Below are 25,494 nucleotides of genomic sequence, written 5' to 3'. Positions count from 1 at the left end.
CTTCAAACATTACCATTTTTGCTTTCCAAGATAACGTTGTCGACTTCCAAACATTTTTCAACGCTTCCAGAACTTTCACCCCCTTCTTCACCCTGTGACTCACTTCCGCTTCCATGGTTCCATCCACTGCCAAATCCACTTCCAGATATCTAAAACACTTCACTTCCTCCAGTTTTTCTCCATTCAAACTTACCTCCCAATAGACTTGACCCTCAATGCTACTGTACCTAATAACCTTGCTCTTATTCACATCTACTCTCAGCTTTCTTCTTTCACACACTTTACCAAACTCAAGCACCAGCTTCTGCAGTTTCTCACCAGAATCAGGCACCAGCGCTGTATCATCAGCGATCAACAACTGACTCACTTCCCAAGCTCTCTCATCCACAACAGACGGCATACTTGCCCCTCTTTCCAAAACTCATACATTCACCTCTCTAACAACCCCATCCATAAACAAATTAAACAACCATGGAGACATCACACACACCTGCCGCAAACCAACATTCACTGAGAACCAATCACTTTCCTCTCTTCCTACACGTACACACGCCTTACATCCTCGATAAAAGCTTTTCACTGCATCTAACAACTTGCCTCCCACACCTTATATTGTTAATACTTTCCACAGAGCATCTCTATCAACTCTGTCATATGCCTTCTCCAGATCCATAAATGCTACATAAAAATCCTTTTGCTATTCTAAGTATTTCTCACATACATTCTTCAAAGCAAACACCTGATCCACACATCGTCTACCACTTTTGAAATCACACTGTTCTTCCAATCTGATGCTCTGTACATGCTTTCACCCTCTCAATCAATACCCTCCTATATATTTTGCCAGGAATAATCAACAAACTTGTACCTCTGTAATTTGAGCATTCACTTTTATCCCCTTTGCTTTAGTGCAATGTCACTATACATGCATTCCGCCAATCCTCAGGGACCTCACCATGAGCCATATATACATTGAATATCCTTACCAACCAGTCAACAACACAGTCGCCCCCTTTTTTAATAAATTCCACTGAAATACCACCCAAACCCGCTGCTTGCCGGCTTTTATCTTCTGCAAAACTTTTACTACCTCTTCTCTGTTTACCAAATTATTCTTTCTAACCCTCTCACTTCGCACACCACCTCGACCAAAGCACCCTATATCGGCCCCTCTATCGTCTAACACATTCAACAAACCTTCAAAATACTCACTCCATCTCCTTCCATCAGCACTAGTTGTTATTACCTCCCATTAGCCCCCTTCACCGATGTTTCCATTTGTTCTGTTGTTTTACGCACTGCATTTTCCTCCTTCCAAAACATCTCTTTATTCTCCCGAAAATCTAATGATCTTTTCTCACCCCAAATCTCATTTGCCCTCTTTTTCACCTCTTGCACCTTTCTCTTGATCTCTTGCCTCTTTCTTTTATATATCTCCCACTCATTTGCAGTATTTCCCTGCAAAAATCGTCCAAATGCCTCTCTCTTCTCTTTCACTAATACTCCTACTTCTTCATCCCACTACTCACTACCCTTTCTAATCTGCCCACCTCCCACGCTTCTCATGCCACAAGCATCTTTTGCGCAAGCCATCACTGCTTCCCTAAATACATCCCATTCCTCCCCCACTCCCCTAAAATCCTTTACTCTCACCTTTTTCCATTCTGCACTCAGTCTCTCCTGGTACTTCCTCACACAAGTCTCCTTCCCAAGCTCACTTACTCTTACCACTCTCTTCAACCCAACATTCTCTCTTCTTTTCTGAAAACTTCTTCAAATCTTTACCTTCGCCTCTACAAGATAATGATCAGACATCCCTCCAGTTGCACCTCTCAACACATTTACATACAAAAGTCTCTCTTTCGCGCGCCTATCAATTAACACGTAATTCAGTAACGCTCTCTGGCCATCTCTCCTACTTAGATACGTATACAATTGTATATCTCTCTTTTTAAACCAGGTATTCCCAATTACCAGTCCTCTGTCAGCACACAAATCTACAATCTCTTCACCATTTCCATTTACAAAGCTGAACACCCCATGTACACCAATTATCTCCTCAACTGCCACATTACTCACCTTTGCATTCAAATCACCCATCACTATAACCCTGTCTCGTGCATCAAAACTACTAAAACACACTCAGCTGCTCCCAAAACACTTGCCTCTCGTGATCTTTCTTCTCATGCCCAGGTGCATAGGCACCAATTATCACCCATCTCTCTCCATCCACTTTCAGTTTTACCCATATCAATCTTGAGTTTACTTTCTTACACTCTATCACATACTCCCACCACTTCTGTTTCAGTAGTGCTACTCCTTCCCTTGCTCTTGTCCTCTTACCAACCCTTGACTGTACTCCAAAAACTTTCCTAAACTATTCTTCCCCTTTACCCTTGAGCTTCGTTTCACTCAGAGCCAAAATATCCGGCTTCTTTTCCTCAAACATGCTACTTATGTCTCCTTTTTTCTCATCTTGGTTACATCCACACTCATTTAGACACCCCAATCTGAGGCTTCGAGGAGGATGAGCACTCCGCTCGTGACTTCTTCTTCTGTTTCCCCTTTTAGAAAGTTGAACATACAAGGAGGGGAGGGTTTCTAGCCTCCCGCTCCTGTCCCCTTTAGTCGCCTTCTACGACACGTGAGGAATTTCATCTGACCAAACTGAGACGTGGTCATTAATCACAATTCTTTATTTACGGTCACTCAACTTATTTTCTAAACACTGAAGTACAATCCTATATACACCATATGACTTGAAAGTTGCTTGTAATATCTAATGCGGGACTTTACTGACAGCTTTCAGACGTTTGATTAGATGTTATTAACCTCTTTGCTCTCAGCATTACATGATGATCTTCCTTAGTATGACATGATCACAAGAAGGAAGGAATCTGGTCACAGGGATAAGTACGCACCTACCTGAGTAAAGAAGCAGGGAGGCGACAGCATCTAACAGCAAGATCGCCATCACCACACCGTTGATTCTCATCACGTACTCTCGCCTTAGCTTCTACATACCTGTTGTGTGAAACGAATAGACACACAAAGAATTAATGCTGTCTCCCGCAGGCGTACGCACACACAGACACACATCTGACTACCAGAGTGCCGCATGGATGGCTGATAAAGAAGCTGCATAACCAGGTAAACATAAGAGGAAGACTCCTTCAGTGAATGAGAGATCATCTAAGTGGAAGGACAAATGAGACGAAAATGAGATGAGGCTTCTCTCAGTGGGTTGAAATTACCAGCAGTGTCGCAGGGTTCCTTTCTGTGACCATTACTCTTCTTGATCTACGTGAAGACTTCCCTGATGGCATGGACTCCTACCTGAATATGTTTGCAGATGATGCAAAAGTCATGAGGGAAGTAAAAAGTGAGGAGGATTGCATCACCTGACAAATGGTAATTGGCAGAACCCAAGCTTAGTCTGACATGTGGTTTATGGAATATCAACCCGAGTGTATAGATGTAAAGTAATAAGGATGGGTTACAGTGAAAGAAGGCAACAGCTTGAACAGTGTCCAGCGGGTAATAAGCTGTAGGAATCTGTGTTTAGGAGAGACTCGGGAATAGACGTCCTCCAAAATTTGTAGCCAAAGTCTCACATTATGAGAATATTACAGGAAACAAACTGTCCTATGGCAAATATTAGAATAGCATTCAGGTATATGTATAATGAAATATTCAACAAGCTCTTTACATAATGCTTTCGGTCAAGACTTGAATATGCTTCTCATGTTTTGGTCACCGAGCTTACAGAAGCAAAGAGAACCAATAAAGTCCAGAGGAGGGCAACAGATATAGCATCAGAAAGCTGAGTTACGGGAAGGGTTAGAAGTCTTAAGTATGCCCACCATAGATGAGAGAAGAGTGAGAGGTGACCTGATAGCGACCTTCAAGTAATAAAATCAGCTTAATGATGCAGATAGTAAACAATCTTCTGTAGATATAGGGACAGAAATTAATGAAGAAATTTGTTGGAAATGATGTAACATACTTTTCAAGTTTCCTCAGCATCACCGTCACAGAGAACTAATATAGTTGGTCCAATGGTAGAATAAGTGCCTGAATTGAAAGGGCTGCACGTAGAGGGACACGAGGAGACAGTGTCTTCAGATTCGGAGTTGGACATGGCTATGTTTAGACGAAGTACATGGACACGGAGTATTAGCTCAACAGCAACTATAAGACAGAAAACCAAGGACAAAGCACAGGGGCACCAGAATGGAAAATTCCTTCCCCATTTGAACGAATAACACAAACACACACATACACACACGCTGTATCTCTCTGCGAGAAGGTGAGCTCTGTTTTAGACCAAATAAAAAAAAGGGAAAAAGAAAAACGCTGGGTACATTGTCTGCATCTGGACCTCCAGAGAGACTTTCACCTCGTCAGACAGGAGGTTGGTGAAGAAGTTGAATCTTCAGGCAGGAATGGTGGGGAGTTTACATCGATGGTTAGAGGATTATCTTAGTGATGGGGAACAAAGGACGCATGTCAGAAGGGCCTTCTCAGAATGAGTTAGTTTACCAGCGGCGTGCTGCAGGTATCTGATCTGGGACCATTGTTTTTCTTGGTCTATGTAAATGACTTGATGGCAAGAGGGAGGTGAAGAGAGAAGATCGTTGCATCAACATACAGGGGGAACGAAGACAAAATCCAAATTGATAAAAATCAACCTAAGGGATATGAAGAGCTAAGATAAATGCATTAGCCTACAAGGAATCGTAAACAAATTCCAAAGTTGGTCTACTACGTGGTTGATGAAATTCAGCTCGAGTAAATGTTCACTCATGAGGATGGGACACAGTGAAAGAAAGTAAACATTAAAATGACATGCAAATAATTGAATAAGGAAATGCTCAGCAAGCTGTTCACATCCTACATCAGGCTAAAAGTAGAATGTTGTTCTCATTTGGTCACCGCACGTAGAAAATTACGAAGATCTAATAGAGAAAGTCCAGTTGACATCAACAAAGGTGCTGCTAGAATTACGAGAGCTGAGTTACAGGGAAAACTTAGAGGCCTCAGATTTGTCGACCATAGAAGAGAGAGAGGAGTAAGATTAACCTGATCACAAAGTTTAAGCTTTTAGTCCTCTTTGACGAAGTCAACAGTAGACAGATCTTCGAAAAATTCAAAGTCGAAATAACCAGAACGCTTAATATGACACTGACCAAAAAATTTATTGTAAAATATGTAAAGAAGTACATCTTACTCTATGATATATTTAAGTGTACTGGATGAATAGAATAAACTGAACTTTGAAATTGTGAATGTGGACAGCATGAAAAGGTGCCCACACACACACACACACACACACACACACACACACACACACACACACACACACACACGCACACGGACCTTTGTGGCGTAGTGGTTAGGTTACCATGAGTCAGTAAGGGCCCTCCCAGGGTATGGTCTACATAGGTTCTATCTTGTCTTGGATGCTACAGTAGGCCCACAACCAAACCGTGTGGGAATCCCTCCCTTGCGGATGGTCGATACATTAATGGCATGGGGCTTAGGCTGAAAGGTGTTATTGTATACAAACACAGGGATAAAAACATAGTACATATATACACATTGTGTGAAACTCTTACTCCACAACATGCAAATAATAATCACATATCAATTACACAAGATTTGATATAAAAGACCTTCCCATAAATTCATCAGAAGTATAGAGCAACTAATTAGGCAAAGAGATTCAGAATGAAGAGTTGTAGAGGATGGAATGAAATATACGATGAATTAAATGACAAGTTGAAAATTATACTCACAAAACGAGACACAATACTGTAGACCCAACACCAGTACTATAGAATGGGGACGAGGTCTTCCAAAGCATAGAAATAAAAACGAAAAATACCAGAGCGCCATGACCCATATATTGTATTGGTCCTGATGAAATCTCTCCATGTGTGCTAAAGAAGTGGGCAGATACATTTGACAACCCTCTTGAATTATTGCTCAAGGATGGTAAAGTACCAAGAGATTGTAAGGTCATATCTCTCTTTAAATAAAGACATCGGAAAGTTGCGCTAAGCTGTAGACTTGTCTCTCTGACGTGAGGGGTCGGTGAAATACCGGAAAATATAATCAGAAAACAGATAGATGAAAGTACGATGGGACTTTCGGGAAAGGTTATTTGTAACGAACAATTTAGTGGTCTTTGAGAGTGATCCTCACTTTAGACGACAAAGTTGGTTGAGTGGATGACATGATCGTAGGCTGCCAGAGAGCGTTTGACAGCGTACCATATGAAAGGTCGATAAAGAGACTGGATCTTCAGTCAGGAATTAGTGGGAGACTTTTTCGATGTGATGAAGCATATCATAGTGGAAAGGAACAAAAGACCTATGTTAAAGGAGCTATCTCGAAATGGAGTGGGGTCACCAAGTGGTGTACCACAAGGCTGGTTTCTGGGACCAATGCTTTCCTTGGTCTATGTGAGTAACTCGTCCAGGGGATTTAATCCCTCAGCTGAAAACGTTTGTGTATGACGCTTCAGGAACCGGTCTGTGAAGGGGATTCGAGAGTCGACCATATCCCTAACCTGTTGGCAAAGCCCCATACCGTCTGCTAGTAAATATCAGAATTTCATTAATGTATATGGAAGAAGAAATTAGAAGGTTGCTCATATGGTATATTAGGTAAAAGATAGATCATGTTTCTCAACGTTGGCCACCGCATTTGAAGCAGTAAAATGATTTGATAGAGAAGATCTAGAGGAAGAAAACAAAGATGGTAGAGTGAGAGAAAACTTGGTCAAAACTTTTAAGATTTTAAACCAATTCAGTGAGGTCAACAGTGAACAGTTCTTTGAGGCCAGTAGAGATAGAGCAACCAGAGACCATAGAAAGAAACTATCCAAGAGACTTGTTAGAAAGATGTAAAGAAATACTATTGATGTATTAGACTTGTGAATGACTGGAACAAATTGAGTGAGGAAATTATATTGCATTAGATCTTTCTAAACTAAGAAAAGATTTGAAAAGTCTCTTCCAACACCTGGAAGCTTTTCGCTTCGATATCTCTAGAGCAGATCATGGGAAAATAGTGCGAATATAAGGAAAGCATAGATAAACCTATGATGAATGTGATGCTATGACAGTGAAAGGTGAAAATTCATTAAAAGTTTTCGTGCGTAATAAACTGCGTTAAACAGCTTGAAGCTTAAACAACTAAGGATATAGGAACACCCCAACAGTTCACTTATGAAAAAAATTATTCGAAGCAGAAAAAATAGGCAAAAACTTGGGCGAAAAAAAGATATATGTTGATAAGACTTAATTAAGAGCGACTAGACCCCAAAAGGTCGGCCAATACGTAAAAAGATAAAATGACCAGCATGATGCATTGAGCGGGAGAAACAAAAACATTGGATGATAATAATGTTAGGGGAGACACTGCTATTGTAAACGACACGAGTAATGGATATGGACAAAGAATGATGTAAAGAAAATTTGCTTTAATGGCCAGAAGGAGGAACTTAAGTGGGTATGACAACTGTCAGATTGGGAAAAATCGTTGATAATTGTTTTCAAGAAGTAAGACAGAAAAAATCCTGAAATTAGATCAAATTCAATAAAATCGCTAACAAAAACTGATTAAAGTTGAACAAGTATCAGAATGGCAAAAAAACAGAAACAGGATAGAAATGGAAGATTTGGAAAAAAAATCAGGTATAAAGTATTTGTAAACGGCAGGGGGGTGTGATGTCTCCGTGGTTGTTTGATTTGTTTATGGATGGGGTTGTTTGGGAGGCGAATGCAAGAGTTTTGGAAACAGGGGCAAGTATGCAGTCCGTTGTGAATGAAAGAGCTGAGGAAGTGAGTCAGTTGTTGTTCGCTGATGATACAGCGCTGGTGGCTGACTGATGTGAGAAACTGCAGAAGCTGGTGACTGAGTCAGGTAAAGTGTGTGAAAAAAGAAAGCTGAGAGTAAATGTGAATAAGAGCAAGGTTATTAGGTACAGTAGGGTTGAGGGACAATTCAGTTGGGAGGTAAGTTTGAATGGAGAAAAACTGGAGGGAGTAAAGTGTTTAGATATCTGGGAGTGGATTTGGGAGCAGATGGAACCATGGAAGCGGAAGTGAATCATAGGGTGGAGGAGGGGGTGAAAATTCTGGGAGCATTGAAGAATATGTTGAAGTCACGAACATTGTCTCGGAAAGCAAAAATGGCTTTTATTTGAAGGAATAGTGGTTCCAACATTGTTATATGGTTGCGAGGCGTGGGCTATGGATAGAGTTGTGCGGAGGAGAGCGGATGTGCTGGAAATGAGATGCTTGAGGACAATATGTGGTGTGAGGTGGTTTGATCGAGTAGGCAATGATAGGGTAAGAGAGATGTGTGGTAATAAAAAGAGTGTTGTTGAGAGAGCAGAAGGGGGTGTTTTGAAATGGTTTGGTCACATAGAAAGAATGAGTGAGGAAAGATTGACTAAGAGGATATATGTGTCGGAGGTGGAGGCAACGAGGAGAAGCGGGAGACCAAATTGGAGGTGGAAAGATGGAGTGAAAAAGATTCTGCGTGAACGGGGCCTGAACATGCAGGAGGGTGAAAGGCGGGCAAGGAATAGAGTGAATTGGAACGATGTGGTATACCGGGGACGACGTGCTGTCAATGGATTGAACCAGGGCATGTGAAGCGTCTGGGGTAAACCATGGAAAGTTCTGTGGGGCCTGGATGTGGAAAGGGAGCTATGGTTTCGGTGCAATATTACATGACACCTGGAGACTGAGTGTGAACGAATGTGGCCTTTGTTGTCTTTTCCTTGCGCTACCTCGCACACATGAGGGGGGAGGGGGTTGTTATTTCATGTGTGGCGGGGTGGCGATGGGAATGAATAAAGGCAGACAGTATGAATTATGTACATGTGTATATATGTATATGTCTCTGTGTGTATATATATATGCATACGTTGAGATGTATAGGTATGTATATTTGCGTGTGTGGACGTGTATGTATATACATGTGTATGTGGGTGGGTTGGGCCATTCTTTCGTCTGTTTCCTTGCGCTACCTCGCTAACGCGGGAGACAGCGACAATGCAAAATAAATAGAAAATAAATACGTATATATATATATATATATATATATATATATATATATATATATATATATATATATATATATATATATATATATATATATATATATATTCTTTTTTCTTTTTTTCTTTCATACTATTCGCCATTTCTCGGGTTAGCGAGGTAGCGTTAAGAACAGAAGACTGGACCTCTGAGGGAATATCCTCACCTGGCCCCTTCTCTGTTCCTTCTTCTCGAAGGTGAAATAAAAATGAAAAACCGAGAATGGAGTATTTCCAGGGATAGTATATATATATATATATATATATATATATATATATATATATATATATATATATATATATATATATATATATATATATATATATATATATATATATATATATATATATATATATATATATATATTTTTTTTTTTTTTTTTTTTTTGCTTTGTCGCTGTCTCCCGCGTTAGCGAGGTAGCGCAAGGAAACAAACGAAAGAAATGGCCCAACCCACCCCCATACACATGGATATACATACGTCCACACACGCAAATATACATACCTACACAGCTTTCCATGGTTTACCCCAGACGCTTCACATGCCCCGATTCAATCCACTGACAGCACGTCAACCCCGGTATACCACATCGCTCCAATTCACTCTATTCCTTGCCCTCCTTTCACCCTCCTGCATGTTCAGGCCCCGATCACACAAAATCTTCACTCCATCTTTCCACCTCCAATTTGGTCTCCCTCTTCTCCTCGTTCCCTCCACCTCCGACACATATATCCTCTTGGTCAATCTTTCCTCACTCATTCTCTCCATGTGCCCAAACCATTTCAAAACACCCTCTTCTGCTCTCTCAACCACGCTCTTTTTATTTCCACACATCTCTCTTACCCTTACGTTACTTACTCGATCAAACCACCTCACACCACACATTGTCCTCAAACATCTCATTTCCAGCACATCCATCCTCCTGCGCACAACTCTATCCATAGCCCACGCCTCGCAACCATACAACATTGTTGGAACCACTATTCCTTCAAACATACCCATTTTTGCTTTCCGAGATAATGTTCTCGACTTCCACACATTCTTCAAGGCTCCCAGAATTTTCGCCCCCTCCCCACCCTATATATCCCTAGGGGTAGGGGAGAAAGAATACTTCCCACGTGTTCCCTGCGTGTCGTAGAAGGCGACTAAAAGGGGATGGAGCGGGGGGATGGAAATCCTCCCCTCTCATCATTTTCTGCCTAATTTTCCAAAAGAAGGAGCAGAGAAGGGGGCCAGGTGAGGATGTTCCCTCAAAGGCCCAGTCCTCTGTTCTTAACGCTACCTCGCTAACGCGGGAAATGGCGAATAGTTTGAAAGAAAGATATATATATATATATATATATATATATATATATATATATATATATATATATATATATATATATATATATATATATATATATATATATATATATATATTTCTTTTCTTTCTTTTAAACTATTCGCCATTTGGCGCGTTAGCGAGGTAGCGTTGAGAACAGAGCACTGGGCCTTTTTTGGAATATCCTCACCTGGCCCCCTCTGTTCCTTCTTTTGGAAAATTAAAAAAAAAACGAGAGGGGAGGATTTCCATTCACCAGCTCCCTCCCCTTTTAGTCGCCTTCTACGACACGCAGGGAATACGTGGGAAGTATTCTTAATCCCCTATTCCCAGGGATGATATATATATATATATATATATATATATATATATATATATATATATATATATATATATATACAATATTTATTTATTTTGCGCAAGGAAACAGGTAGCGCAAGGAAACAGAAGAAAGAAATAGCCCAACCCACCCCCATACACATGTATATACACACATGTCCACACACGCAAATATACATACCTATACATCTCAATGTACACATATATATATACACACACAGACACATACATATATACCCATGCACACAAGTCACACTGTCTGCCTTTATTCATTCCCATCGCCACCTCGCCACACATGGAATACCATCTCCCTTCCCCCTCATGTGTGCGAGGTAGCGCTAGGAAAAGATAACAAAGGCCCCATTCGTTCACACTCAGTCTCCAGCTGTCATGCAATAATGCCCGAAACCACAGCTCCCTTTCCACATCCAGGCCCCAAACAACTTTCCATTGTTTACCCCAGACGCTTCACATGCCCTGATTCAATCCACTGACAGCACGTCTATCCTGGTATACCACATCGATCTAATTCACTCTATTCCTTGCCCGCCTTTCACCCTCCTGCATGTTGAGGCCCCGATCACTCAAAATCTTTTTCACTCCATCTTTCCACCTCCAATTTGGTCTCCCACTTCTCCTCGTTCCCTCCACCTCCGACACATATATCATCTTGGTCAATCTTTCCTCACTCATTCTTTCCATGTGCCCAAACCATTTCAAAACACCCTCTTCTGCTCTCTCAACCACGCTCTTTTTATTTCCACACATCTCTCTTACCCTTACATTACTTACTCGATCAAACCACCTCACACTACACATTGTCCTCAAACATCTCATTTCCAGCACATCCACCCTCCTGCGCACAACTCTATCCATAGCCCACGCCTCGCAGCCATACAATATTGTTGGAACCACTATTCCTTCAAATATACCCACTTTTGCTTTCCGAGATAATATTCTCGACTTCCACACATTCTTCAAGGCTCCCAGAATTTTCGCCCCCTCCCCTACCCTATGATTCACTTCCGCTTCCATGGTTCCATCCGCTGTCAGATCCACTCCCAGATATCTAAAACACTTTACTTCCTTAAGTTTTTCTCCATTCAAACTCACCTCCCAATTGACTTGACTGAGCAGGTTTCAGAAGTGGTAGAGGATGTGTGGATCAGGTGTTTCCTTTGATGAATGTATGTAAGAAATACTTAGAAAAGCAAATGGATTTGTATGTAGCATTTGTAGATCTGGAGAAGGCATATGATAGAGTTTATAGAGATGCTCTGTGGAAGATACTAAGAATATATGAAGTGAGAGGCAAGTTAGTAGAAGCAGTGGAAAGATTTTATCGAGGATGGAAGGCATGTGTGTGTGTAAGAAATGAGGAAAGTGATTAGTTCTCAGTGAATGTAGGTTTGCGGCAGGGGTGTGTGATGTCTCCATGGTTGTTTAATTTGTTTATGGATGGGGATGTTAGGGAGGTGAATGCAAGAGTTTTGGAAACAGGGGCAAGTACGCAGTCTGTTGGGGATGAGAGATCTGGGGAAGTGAGTCATTGTTGTTCGCTGATGATACAGCGCTGGTGGCCTATTCATGTGAGAAACTGCAGAAGCTGGTGACTGAGTTTGGTAAAGTATGTGAAAGTAGAAAGTTAAGAGTAAATGTGAATAAGAGCAAGGTTATTAGGTACAGTAGGGTTGAAGGTCAAGTCAATTGCGAGGTAAGTTTGAATGAATGAAAACTGGAGGAAGTAAAGTGTTTTAGCTTTCTGGGAGTGGATCTGGCAGCGGATGGAACCATAGAAGCGGAAGTGAATCATAGGGTGGGGGAGGGGGCGAAAATTCTGGGAGCCTTGAAGAATGTATGGAAGTGGAGAACATTATCTCGGAAAGAAAAAATGGGTATGTTTGAAAGAATAGTGGTTCCAACAATGTTGTAGTGTTGCGAGGCGTGGGATATGGATAGAGTTGTGCGCAGGAGTATGGATGTGCTGGAAATGAGATGTTTAAGGACAATATGTGATGTGAGGTGGTTTGATCGAGTAAGTAACGTAAGGGTAAGAGAGATGTCTGGAAATAAAAAGAGCATGGTTGAGAGAGCAGAAGAGGGTGTTTTGAAATGGTTTGGGCACATGGAGAGAATGAGTGAGAAAAGATTGACCAAGAGGATATATGTGTCGGAGGTGGAGGGAACGAGGAGAAGTGGGAGACCAAATTGGAGGTGGAAAGATGGAGTGAAAAAGATTTTGTGTGATCGGGGCCTGAACATGCAGGAGGGTGAAAGGAGGGCAAGGAATAGAGTGAATTGGATCGATGTGGTATACCGGGGTTGACTTGCTGTCAGTGGATTGAATCAGGGCATGTGAAGCGTGTGGGGTAAACCATGGAAAGCTGTGTAGGTATGTATATTTGCGTGTGTGGACGTATGTATATACCTGTGTATGGGGGTGGGTTGGGCCATTTCTTTCGTCTGTTTCCTTGCGCTACCTCGCAAACGCGGGAGACAGCGACAAAGCAAAAAATAAAAAAATATATAAATATATATATATATATATATATATATATATATATATATATATATATATATATATATATATATATATGTCTCATGTCTCCATGTCTCCATGTCTCCATGGTTGTTTAATTTGTTTATGGATGGGGTTGTTAGGTAGGTGAATGCAAGAGTTTTGGAAAGAGGGGCAAGTATGAAGTCTGTTGTGGATGAGAGAACTTGGGAAGTGAGTCAGTTGTTGTTCGCTGATGACACAGCGCTGGTGGCTGATTCATGTGAGAAACTGCAGAAGCTGGTGACTGAGTTTGGTAAGGTGTGTGAAAGAAGAAAGTTAAGAGTAAATGTGAATAAGAGCAAGATTATTAGGTACAGTAGGGTTGAGGGTAAGTCAATTGGGAGGTAAGTTTGAATGGAGAAAAACTGGAGGAAGTAAAGCGTTTTAGATATCTGGGAGTGGATCTGACAGCGGATGGAACCACGGAAGCGGAAGTGAATCATAGGGTGGGGGAGGGGGCGAAAATTCTGGGAGCCTTGAAGAATGTGTGGAAGTCGAGAATATTATCTCGGAAAGCAAAAATGGGTAAGTTTGAAGGAATAGTGGTTCCAACAATGTTGTATGGTTGCGAGGCGTGGGCTATGGATAGAGTTGTGCGCAGGAGGGTGGATGTTCTGGAAATGAGATATTTGAGGACAATGTGTGGTGTGAGGTGGTTTGATCGAGTTATTAATGTAAGGGTAAGAGAGATGTGTGGAAATAAAAAGAGCGTGGTTAAGAGAGCAGAAGAGGGTGTTTTGAAATGGTTTGGGCACATGGAGAGAATGAGTGAGGAAAGATTGACCAAGAGGATATATGTGTCGGAGGTGGAGGTAACGAGGAGAAGTGGGAAACCAAATTGGAGGTGGAAAGATGGAGTGAAAAAGATTTTGTGTGATCGGGGCCTGAACATGCAGGAGGGTGAAAGGCGGGCAAGGAATAGAGTGAATTGGATCGATGTGGTATACCGGGGTTGACGTGCTGTCAGTGGATTAAATCAGGGCATGTGAAGCGTCTGGGGTAAACCATGGAAAGTTGTGTGGGGCCTGGATGTGGAAAGGGAGCTATGGTTTCGGGCATTATTGCATGACAGCTAGAGACTGAGTGTGAACGAGAGGGGCCTTTGTTGTCTTTTCCTAGTGCTACCTCGCACACATGAGCGGGGGAGGGGGATGGTATTCTATGTGTGGCGAGATGGCAATGGGAATGAATAAAGGCAGACAGTGTGAATTTTGTGCATGGGTATATATGTATGTATCTGTGTGTGTATATATATGTGTACATTTAGATGTATAGGTATGTATATTTGCGTGTGTGGACGTGTGTGTATATACATTGTGTATGTTGATGGGTTGGGCCATTTCTTTCGTCTGTATCTTTGCGCTACGTCGCAAACGCGGGAGACAGCGACAAAGGAAAATAAATAAATAAATGAAAGAAAAAAAAAAAAAATATATATATATATATATATATATATATATATATATATATATATATATATATATATATATATATATATACATATATATATATATATATATATATATACCTTTTCCTGGAGGGATGTCTAATCATTTTCTTGTGGAGGTGAAGTTGAAGATTTGTAGAAGCTTTTAGTAAAGAAGTGAGAATGTTGGGGTGAAGAGAGTCGTGGTGAGAGCAAATGAGCTTGAGAACGAGACTTGTGCAAGGAAGTAACAGTAGAGATTGATTCCAGAATGGAAAAAGGTGAGAGCAAATGACGTAAGGGGAGTGAGGGAGGAATGGGATGAATTTAGGAAAGCAGTGATTTCTTGCACAAAAGATGCCTGTGTCATAAGAAAGGTGGGAGGTGGGCAGATTAGAAAAGGTACTGAGTAGTGGCATGAAGAAGTAAGATTGATAGCGAAAGAGAAGAGAGGCATTTAGACAATTTTTGCAGGGAAATAGTGCAAATGACTGGGAGATGTATAAAAGAAAGAGACAAGAGATAAAGAGAAAGGTGCAAGTGAAAAAAGGGCAAATGAGAGTGGGGTGAGAGAGTATCATTACATATTAGGGAAAATAGAGAGATGTTTTCGATGGAGGTAAATAAAGAGCGTAAGACAAGAAAACAAATGGGAACATCGGTGAAGGGGGCAAATGGGGAGGTAATAACAAATAGAAGTGAGAAGGACAGGGAGAGAGTATCTTGAAGATTTGTTGAATGTGTTTGATGATAGAGTGGCAGATAAATTCTTTTATTTTGTTCGAGGTGGTGTGCGAAGTGAGAGGGTCAGGGACAATGATTTGGTAAACAGAGAAGATTTAGTGAAAGCTTTGCGGAAGATTAAAGCCGGCAAGGCGGCGGGTTTGGTTGGTATTGCTATGGAATTTATTAAAAAGGGGGTGACTGTGTTGTTGAGTGGTTGGTGAGGATATTCTATGAATGGCTCATGGTGAAATACCTGAGGATTGGCGGAATGCATGTATAGTGCCACTGTACAAAGGCAAAGGAGATAAAGGTGAGTGTTCAAAATACAGAGGTTTAACTTTGTTAAGTATTCCTGGGAAATTAAGTGTGAAGGATATTGATCGAGAGGATCAAGGCATGTACAGAGCATCATAGTGGGGAGGAGCAGTGTGGTTTCAGAAGAGGTAGAGGATGTGTGGATCAGTTGTTTGCTTTGAAGAATGTATGTGAGAAATACTCAGAAAAGCAGATGGATTTGTATGTAACATTTATGGATCTTGAGAAGGCATATGGTAGAGTCGATAGAGATGCTCTGTGGAAGGTATTAAGAGTATATGGTGCGGAAGGTAAGTTGCTAGAAGCCGTGAAAAGTTTTCATCCAGGATGTAAGGCGTGTGTACGAGTAGGAAGAGAAGAAAGAGATGGAACAATAGACGCGGAAGTGTCACAGGGTAGGGGAGGGGGCGAAGTTTCTGGCATCGTTGAAGAATGTACGGAAGGCAAGAATGTTATCTTCTAGAGCAAAAATGGGTATCTTTGAAGGAATAGTGGTTCCAAAAATTTTATATGGTTGTGAGGCATGGGCTATGGATAGGGCTGTGCGGAGGAGGGTAGATGTGTTGGAAATTAGATGTTTGAAGACAATATGTCGTGTGAGGTGCTTTGATCGGTAAGTAATGAGAGGGTAAGAAAGATGTCTGGTAATAAAAAAAAAAAAAGTGTGGTTGAGAGAGCAGAAGAGGGCATATTGAATTTCTTTTTTTTTTTTTACATGGAGAGAATGAGTGAGGAAAGATTGACAAAGAGGATATATGTGTCAGAGTTGGAGGGAAAGAGAAGTAGGAAAAAGATTTTGAGCGATCGGGGCCTGAACATGCAGGAGGGTGAAAGGCGTTCAAGGAATAGAGTGAATTGGAACGATGTGGTATACCGGGGTCGACTTCCTGTCATTGGATTGAACCAGGGCATGTGAACCCTCTGTGGTAAACCATGGAAAGTTTTGTCTGGCCTGTATGTGGAAAAGGAGCTGTAGTTTCGGTGCATTATACATGACAGCAAGAGTGTTAGCCTTATCACAACAGTGTTAGCCTTATCTGCTTTAGACAAAAGTAACTATCTATCTATAATGAATGATCTTCTAAATGATAACACAACATATTCTAAACTTAGTAAAAATCCATTAGAAGCAGTTAATTCTCACTTCAATAAAGAAATGAAGTTGTTGTTGAAAGGTAACATTTCTCTTATCAAAAATTTGTCATCTTTGTCCCCTTCATTGCCATATATGTATGGACTTATCAAAGCACATAAACAAAATTTTCTGCAAGACCTATAGTGAGTTCAGTAGGCTCCATCACATATAAATTATCAAAATGGTTAGTTTCCTTATTAAGCCCTTTAGTAGGTAAGGTATCAAATTCTAATATCATGAACAATGTAGATTTAGTCAACAAGCTAAACAATATCAACATTAATTTTTATTTCAAACTAGTTAGCTTTGATGTTTCCTCACTTTTCACTAAAGTTCCAGTTGATGACCTTTTAGAATATTTATTTGATGTCTTGGATGATATTCAATTACCTGTTTCAAAGTCTAATTTTGCTGAAATGATAAAATTGTATAAAAGACTGTGTATTTCAATTTAATGGAGATTATTATGCTCAAAAATTTGGTATGGCAATGGGTAACCCTCTTTCACCTGTACTTAGTAATCTTTATATGGAATTTTTTGAAACAAAATTACTTAAGGATATCTTACCTTCTAATGCAATTTGGTTTAGGTATGTAGATGATGTTCTTTGTGTTTGGCCAACAGATGAAAATTTACAAATATTTCTCCCCTTACTTAACAATTTAGTACCTTCCATCAAATTTACTGTAGAAAATGAAAATAATGGTATGTTACCATTTTTAGATTGCATGATCCATAGACAAGGAAACAAGTTTAAGTTTAGCATATACAGAAAACCCACCAATGTATGCTCATATATCCATTATTACTCATCTCAACATGACAGAGTTAAATTATCATCATTTCAATCTATGTTCCTAAGGGCATTACGTATTTGCAGTCCAGAGTTTATTGATGATGAGTTTGAGAAGATATATTCTATTGGATCTGAGTTAAAGTACCCTAGATCTTTCATTGATAAATCCCTTAAGTTAGCAAAGAAATCATTTTATAAAGTTAAGCCTAAACCTCCCATTAACACCAAGAATCTTTTAGTTCTCCCTTTTAATAATAATTTCACTTTGCTTCCCATGTTACTTAAATCCTTTAATGTAAATGTTGCCTTTAGCAACAATAATACTATAAAGATTATCTTAATCAGGAATTCACCAGAAAATTCTCTTGGTTGCATCTATAAAGTCACTTGTGGAAACTGTGATAAATTCTATGTTGGTCAGACTGGTAAGGATATGTTTGTTAGACTTAAGCAACATAAATATAGTTTAAGAACGGGACAGGAATCAAATGCCTTGTTTAATCATGTTAAAAACTATGATCATTGTATTGACTGGAGTAACGCCATCTCAGTTGTTAACTCTAACTCTATTACCAAGAGAAATATCATTGAATCTTCTATTATTAAATGCACAAAGAATTATAATCTTAATATTAGTGATGGTCTGTACAAATTAGATAACTTTATTGTTGATAAGATTTGTAAAATGATAAGTTTATGAACGCTCGTTGTATGTTTTGGACAATCACATGTTTACCAAATGGCGTCCTAGCTTCGTCTCTTCGATGTATATCAACTGACTGTTATATTCCTCTCTTGTTTCTCCCCTGATGATTTGATTATTACACGAAAGTGCACTTGGGAACTTTTCGTGTTTCATTTTCCCCGTGGACTCATAGGAATATCTTGATCACGCGCAAAATTGTGATCCTTTCTAATATATATATATATATATATATATATATATATATATATATATATATATATATATATATATATATATATATATATATATATATATATATATATATATATATATATATATATATATATATATATACATATATATATATATATATATATATATATATATATATATATATATATATATATATATATATATATATATATTCTATTATACTTTGTCGCTCTCTCCCGCGTTAGCGAGGTAGCGCAAGAAAACAGACATAATAATAGCACAACCCACCCACACATACATACACGTCCACACACGCACATATACATACCTATATATTTCAACGTATACATATATATACATACACAGACATATACATATATACGCATGTACATAATTCATACTTGCTGCCTTCATTAATTTCCGTCGCCACCCTGCCACACATTAAATGACAGCCCCCTCCCCCCGCATGCCCGCGAGGTAGCGGTAGGAAAAGATAACATAGGCCACATTCGTTCACACTCAGTCTCTAACTGTCATGTATAATCCACCGAAACCACAGCTCCTTTTCACATCCAGGCCCCACAAAACTTTTTATGGTTTACCCCAGACGCTTCATATGCCCTGGTTCAATCCATTGACAGCATGTCGACCCAGTATACCACATCGTTCCAATTCACTCTATTCCTTGCACGCCTTTCACCCTCCTGCATGTTCATGTACCCATCGCTCAAAATCTTTATCACTCCATCCTTCCACCTCCAATTTGGTGTCCCACTTCTCCTCGTTCCTTCCATCTCTGACACATATATCCTCTTTGTCAATCTTTCTTCACTCATTCTCTCCATGTGCCCAAACCATTTCAAAACATACTCTTCTGCTCTCTCAACGACACTCTTTCTATTACCACACATCTCTCTTACCCTTTCATTACTTACTCGATCAAACCACCTCACACCACACATTGCCCTCAAACATCTCATTTCTAAGAAATCCACCATCCTCCGCACAACTCTATCTATAGCCCACGCCTCGCAACCATATAACATTGTTGGAACAACTATTCCTTCAAACATACACATTTTTGCTTTCCGGGAGACTGATTTCACCTTCCACACATTTCTCAACGCTCTCAGAGCTATCTCCCCTTCCCTCACCCTGTGACTCACTTCCGCTTCCATGGTTCCATCCGCTGCCAAACCCACTCCCAGATATCTAAAACACTTCGCATCCTCCAGTTTTTCTCCATTCAAACTTACCTCCCTATTGACTTGTCCCTCAAACCTACTGTACTTAATAACCTTGCTCTTATTCGCATTTACTCTCAGCTTTCTTCTTTCACACACTTTACCAAACATCAGCCACCAGCGCTCTATCATCAGCGAACAACAACTGACTCACTTCCCAAGATCCCTCATTCACAACAGACTGCATACTTGTCCTTCTCTCCAAGACTCTTGCATTCACCTCCCTAACAACCTCATCCATAAACAAATCAAACAACCATGGAGGCATCACGCACCCCTGCCGCAAACCGACATTCACTGATAACCAGTCACTTTCCTCTCTTCCTACTCGTACACGTAAATAACACTCACGAGAAAAACTTTTCACTGCTTCTAACAACTTGCCATCCACACCATATATTCATAATATCTTCCACAGAGCATCTCTATTAACTCTATCATATGCCTTCTCCAGATCCATAAATGCTACATACAAATCCATTTACTATTCTAAGTATTTCTCACATTTTTCAAAGCAAACACCTGATCCACACATTTTCTACCACTTCTGAAACCACACTGCTCTTCCCCAATCTGATGCTTTGTACATGCTTTCAACCTCTCAATCAATACCCTCCCATACAATTTCCTAGGAATACTCAACAAACTTATACCTCTGTAATTTGAGTACTCACCTTTGACCCCTTTACCTTTGTACAAAGGACCTATGCATGCGTTCCGCCAATCCTCAGGCACCTCACCATGAGTTATACATATCCTTACCAACCAGTCAACAACACAGTCACCCCCTTTTTTAATAAATTCAATTACAATACCATCCAAGCCCGCTGCCTTACCAGCTTTCATCCTCCGCAAAGCTTTTATTACGCCTTCTCTGTTTGCCTAATCATTCTCCCTAACCCTCTCACTTCGCACGCCACCTTGACCAAAGCACCCTATATCTGCCACTCTATCATCGAACACATTCAACAAACCTTCAAAATACTCACTCCATCTACTTCTCCCATTACCACTACTTGTTATCACCTTCCCATTAGTCCCCTTCACTGATGTTCCCATTTGTTCTCTTGACTTGCGCACTTTATCCACCTCGTTCCAAAACATCTTTTTATTCTCCCTAAAATTTAATGATACTCTCTCACCCCAACTCTCATTTGCCCTCTTTTTCACCTCCTACCTCTTTCTTTTATACATCTCTTAGTCATTTGCACTATTTCCCCTGCAAAACTTTTCCAAATGCCTCTCTCTTCTCTTTCACTAAATCTTACTTCTTCATCCCACAACTCACTACCCTTTCTAATCTTCCCATCTCCCACGCTTTTCATGCCACAAGCATCTTTTGCGCTTTACGCAAGCCATCACTGCTTCCCTAAATACATCCCATTCCTTCCCCACTCCCCTCACGTCCTTTCCTCTCACCTTTTTCCATTCTGCTCTCAGTCTCTCCTGGTACTTCCTCACACAAGTCTCATTCCCAAGCTCACTTATTTTCACCACTTTCTTCACCCCAACATTTTCTCTTCTTTTCTGAAAACCTCTACAAATCTTCACCTTCACCTCCACAAGATAAGGATCAGACATCCTTCCAGTTGCACCTCTCAACACATTAACATCCAAAAGTCTCTCTTTCACGCGCCTATCAATTAACACATAATCCAATAACGCTTTCTGTCCATCTCATACTTACATACGTATACTTATGTGTATCTCTCTTCTTAAATCAGGTATTCCCAATCATCAGTCCTTTTTCAGCACACAAATATACAAGCTCTTCACCATTTCCATTTACACCACTGAATACCCTATGTACACCAATTATTCCCTCAACTGTCACATTACTCACCTTTGCATTCAAACCATCACTATAACCTGGTCTCGTGCATCAGAACTACTAACACACTCACTCAGTTGCTCCCAAAACACTAGCCTCTCCTCTTCTTTCTTCTCATGCCCAGGGGTATATGCACCAATAATCACCCATCTCTCTCCATCCCCTTTCAGTTTAATCCATATCAATCTTGAGTTTACTTTCTTACACTCTACCACATACTCCCACCACTCCTGTTTCCGGAGTAGTGCTACTCCTTCCCTTGCTCTTGCCCTCTCACCAACCCCTAACTTTACTCCTTAAACATTCCCAAACCACTCTTCCCCTTTACCCTTGAGCTTCGTTTCAGTCAAAGCCAAAACATCCATGTTCCTTTCCTGAAACATACTAAATATCTCTCTTTTTTTCTAATTTGGTTAAATCCACACACATTTAGACACCCCAATCTGAGCCTTCGAGGAGGATGAGCACTCCCCGCTTGTCTCCTTCTTCCAAAGATATTCAGCAGCTCTTACATATACTCACTCCATCTCCTCATTCCTACCCGTAGAGATGAGGAGATGGAGAGAGTATTTGTAAGAGCAGCTGAATATCTTTGGATCGGCGTGGTATGTGAAGTGAGAGAGTCATGAAAAGTTGTTTGGTGAAGAGAGAAGACGTGGTGAAAGTCTTGCGTAAGATGAAATGTGGCAAGGCTGTTGAAGAGAATGGCATTGCCGCTGGATTTCTTAAGAAAGTGGGTGATAGTGTTAATGATCTTTCTTTATATTTTCAATGTATGTATGGATGATTGTGAAGTACATGAGGATTGGCAAAAAGTACAATGGTGAGTGTTAGAGCTGCAAAGGATAAGCTGTTGAGTCTACCTAACAAGTTTTGTGGAAGAGTGGTAATTGAGAGAGTGAAGGCTTGTACAGAGCATCAGAATGGGAGGAACAAAGTGGTATTTGGGAAAGGATGAGGATACGTCAATCAGGTGTTTGATTTTAAGAACCTGAGTGAAAAATATGTAGGAAAAAAACGATTTCTATATGGTATTTATGAATCTGGAGGAAGGTATATGATAGGGTTAATACAAATTCCCTAATAGAGGTTTTACGAGAATATATTATGTGAAATGAAAGCTAATGGAAGTATTTAAAAGCTTGTATAAAGAGTGTAAGTCACGTGTCCAAGTAAGAAGAGAGGAGAGTGAGTGGTTCCAGGTGAAGATTGACGGGTGTGTGATGTCACTATGATTGTTTACTTTGTGTATGGATGGGGTGTTGAGGTAGGTAAACTCAAGAGTCTTGGAGAGAGCGGTAAGTATGCATTCTTTATGAGGTTTGCTGATGACACACACTCCCAAACTCAGTCACCAACCTTTGCTGTTTCTCATTTGAATCTGCCACCAGTGCTGTGTCATCAGCAAACCAACTCACCTCCCAGGCACCCCCTTACCCCTTACAGACTTCGTATACGTCCTTCTCTCCAATACTCTTCCATTTAACTCCCTTACCACCATATCCAAAAACAAATTAAACTGATTCCATTAGCTTTCCTCCCACACCATATATTCGTAAGATCTCTTTTTAGAAATCTGTCTACTCTATCGTATATCTTTCTCAGCATCCATAAATGTTATACACAAGTTCTTTTGTTTCTCTAAGTATATCATACGCATATCCTTCAAATCAAATACTTGATCCGTACATCTTCTACCACTCCCAAAACCAACATTGCTCCCACTCTGTCTAATGACTTACACACTTTTACCCTCTCAATCACTACTTTCCCATACAACTTACCATTTGCACCCAATAAATAAAAATACTCCTGCCGTCTTGCCACATTTCATATTACGCAAGGCTTTCTCCACCTCTTATCCCTTTACCGACACTCTCCATAACTCTCTTACTCTCTTACTTACCACACCACCCTGATTCAAACACCCTGCATATGCCACCTCATTATCAACAACATTCAGTAATTTCTTAAAATACTTGCTCCATCTCATTACTTCCTCCCTACCATGAATCCTCCCCATCCTCCATGCCCTTTTCATCGATGTTTCCATTTGTTAACAGATTTTTCTCGCGATATAAACCTTTCAAAACATCTTATTCTCCTATTCTTCCTGAAGTTTGCTAATACTCTCACTCCAGCTCTCATTTGCTCTCTATCACAACCCCTGCATCTTCCTCTCGGCCTCCTACCGCTTTTTCTTATGCATATCCCAATTATTTACACTCCTTTCCTTTAAGCCCACCCATACACTTCTCTTTTTTTTCATTAGTAATTTTACCTCTTCATTCCACCTCACAATACCCTTTCTCACCTGCCCACCTCCCACCTCAAACATGCCACACACTTCTCTTACACAGGTCAGCACTACCTCCCTGAATATCTCCTATTCCACAACCACTTCTCTAATGTCGTTTGCCATTCTACACCCAATATATCTATATTCTTTCTTCATACATGTCTCTTTCCCAAGCTCAGTAACTTTCACCACACTTTTCTCTCATATCGTTACCTATTTTCTGAAGACACCTATCCTTGCCTCCACTAGGGAATGGGCACACATTCCACTGAACACATTAATATCAGAGTATTTCTTTTACATGTCTGTCAATTTGCATGTAATCCAATAATACCCCTTACCATCATTACTACTCAACCACGTACTTATGCAAGTCCCTCTTTCTAAAACTAGTCCTTTTTAAGCACACAACTCCACAAGCTATTCATATTTTCGTCACTGAATACTCCATGTCCCTCAGCTGTATTCTAGATTACCATATCAGTTATTCTCGCATTAAGTCACCCATCACTATGACCCGATCTCTAGCATAAAAAGTGCTGACACACTCATTCAGCTGCTTCCAATGCGCTTTCCTCGTCTTCCTCTTCTTGGCATGGTATATACTCACTGATGATCACCAGTCTCCCGTAATTCAATTTCATTTTCACTCATTAGTCTGGAGCTCATTTCCATACACTGTTTCACACATTCTTACATCTGCTTTATCAGTTGTGCTACCCCTACCTCTTGCTCCCATACCAACCACCTGACTTAATCCCTAAGATATTCCCAAACTATTGTTCATCTTTACCCTTGAGCCAGAACATCCAGGTTTCTTTCCTCAAATATCCTTCCTCTCTCTCATCATTCTCATGTTTATTACATTCAAGTACATTTATACACATTTGCCTTCGAGTTGGATGAACTTTCCCTGCTTGGCTCCTTTTTCTGCTCCGTCTTTTCAAAATTGATTTGCACAAAGTGAGGGATGGTGGGGGCCAACGCCTGATCCCGCTGCTCTCAGTTGCCTTTTAAGACTCGTACGGAACATGGAAGTAGAACTCACCCTCCTCATGACAAGCTAATAAAGCACCATCAGCAAGGACTCACCAGTGAGCTGCTGACAATAGAAGTGAACCTGCTCGGCCGGTCAGCATGATCACCGACGAAGAGACTTTGCCTGAAGCAAGTTTAGGAAGTAGCACTCATTGCAAAAAAGAAATAGTGTGCTCCATCGTTACCTTCTTTACAGCAAAAGGACGTAGAAGCAGACCAAAGGAGGGGATGAACACGCCGAAGGTCTTCTGGGTTTGATACAACAGCCTGGAAGAAGTGCCTCCAAAGAAATTGGGTTGTCTGTATATGTGACCGCCCGAACCATGACCTTAAGCACAGGAGGAGGGACTATAAGCTGGTTGGCTTACGTCACAATGAAAGAAATAAGATGTGATTGGTAGATATGCGATCAATGCCACCAGTGTGGTTGAGTGGGAGGTGCTTGCGTA

At 40.4% G+C, this 25,494-nt stretch overlaps 1 protein-coding gene across 1 annotated transcript in view; it reads right to left on the bottom strand.

The window, feature by feature from the left end:
- Positions 1-25,494, bottom strand: part of LOC139754190 (ionotropic receptor 93a-like) — a 298,583-nt gene that overhangs the window by 89,823 nt on the left and 183,266 nt on the right. The window lies entirely within an intron of this gene.

This window comes from Panulirus ornatus, chromosome 16 (assembly GCF_036320965.1).
Source record: "Panulirus ornatus isolate Po-2019 chromosome 16, ASM3632096v1, whole genome shotgun sequence".
NCBI lineage: Eukaryota > Metazoa > Arthropoda > Malacostraca > Decapoda > Palinuridae > Panulirus > Panulirus ornatus.
Note: the sequence above shows the minus strand (reverse complement) of the source record. Positions and strands in the feature narration are given on the sequence as shown.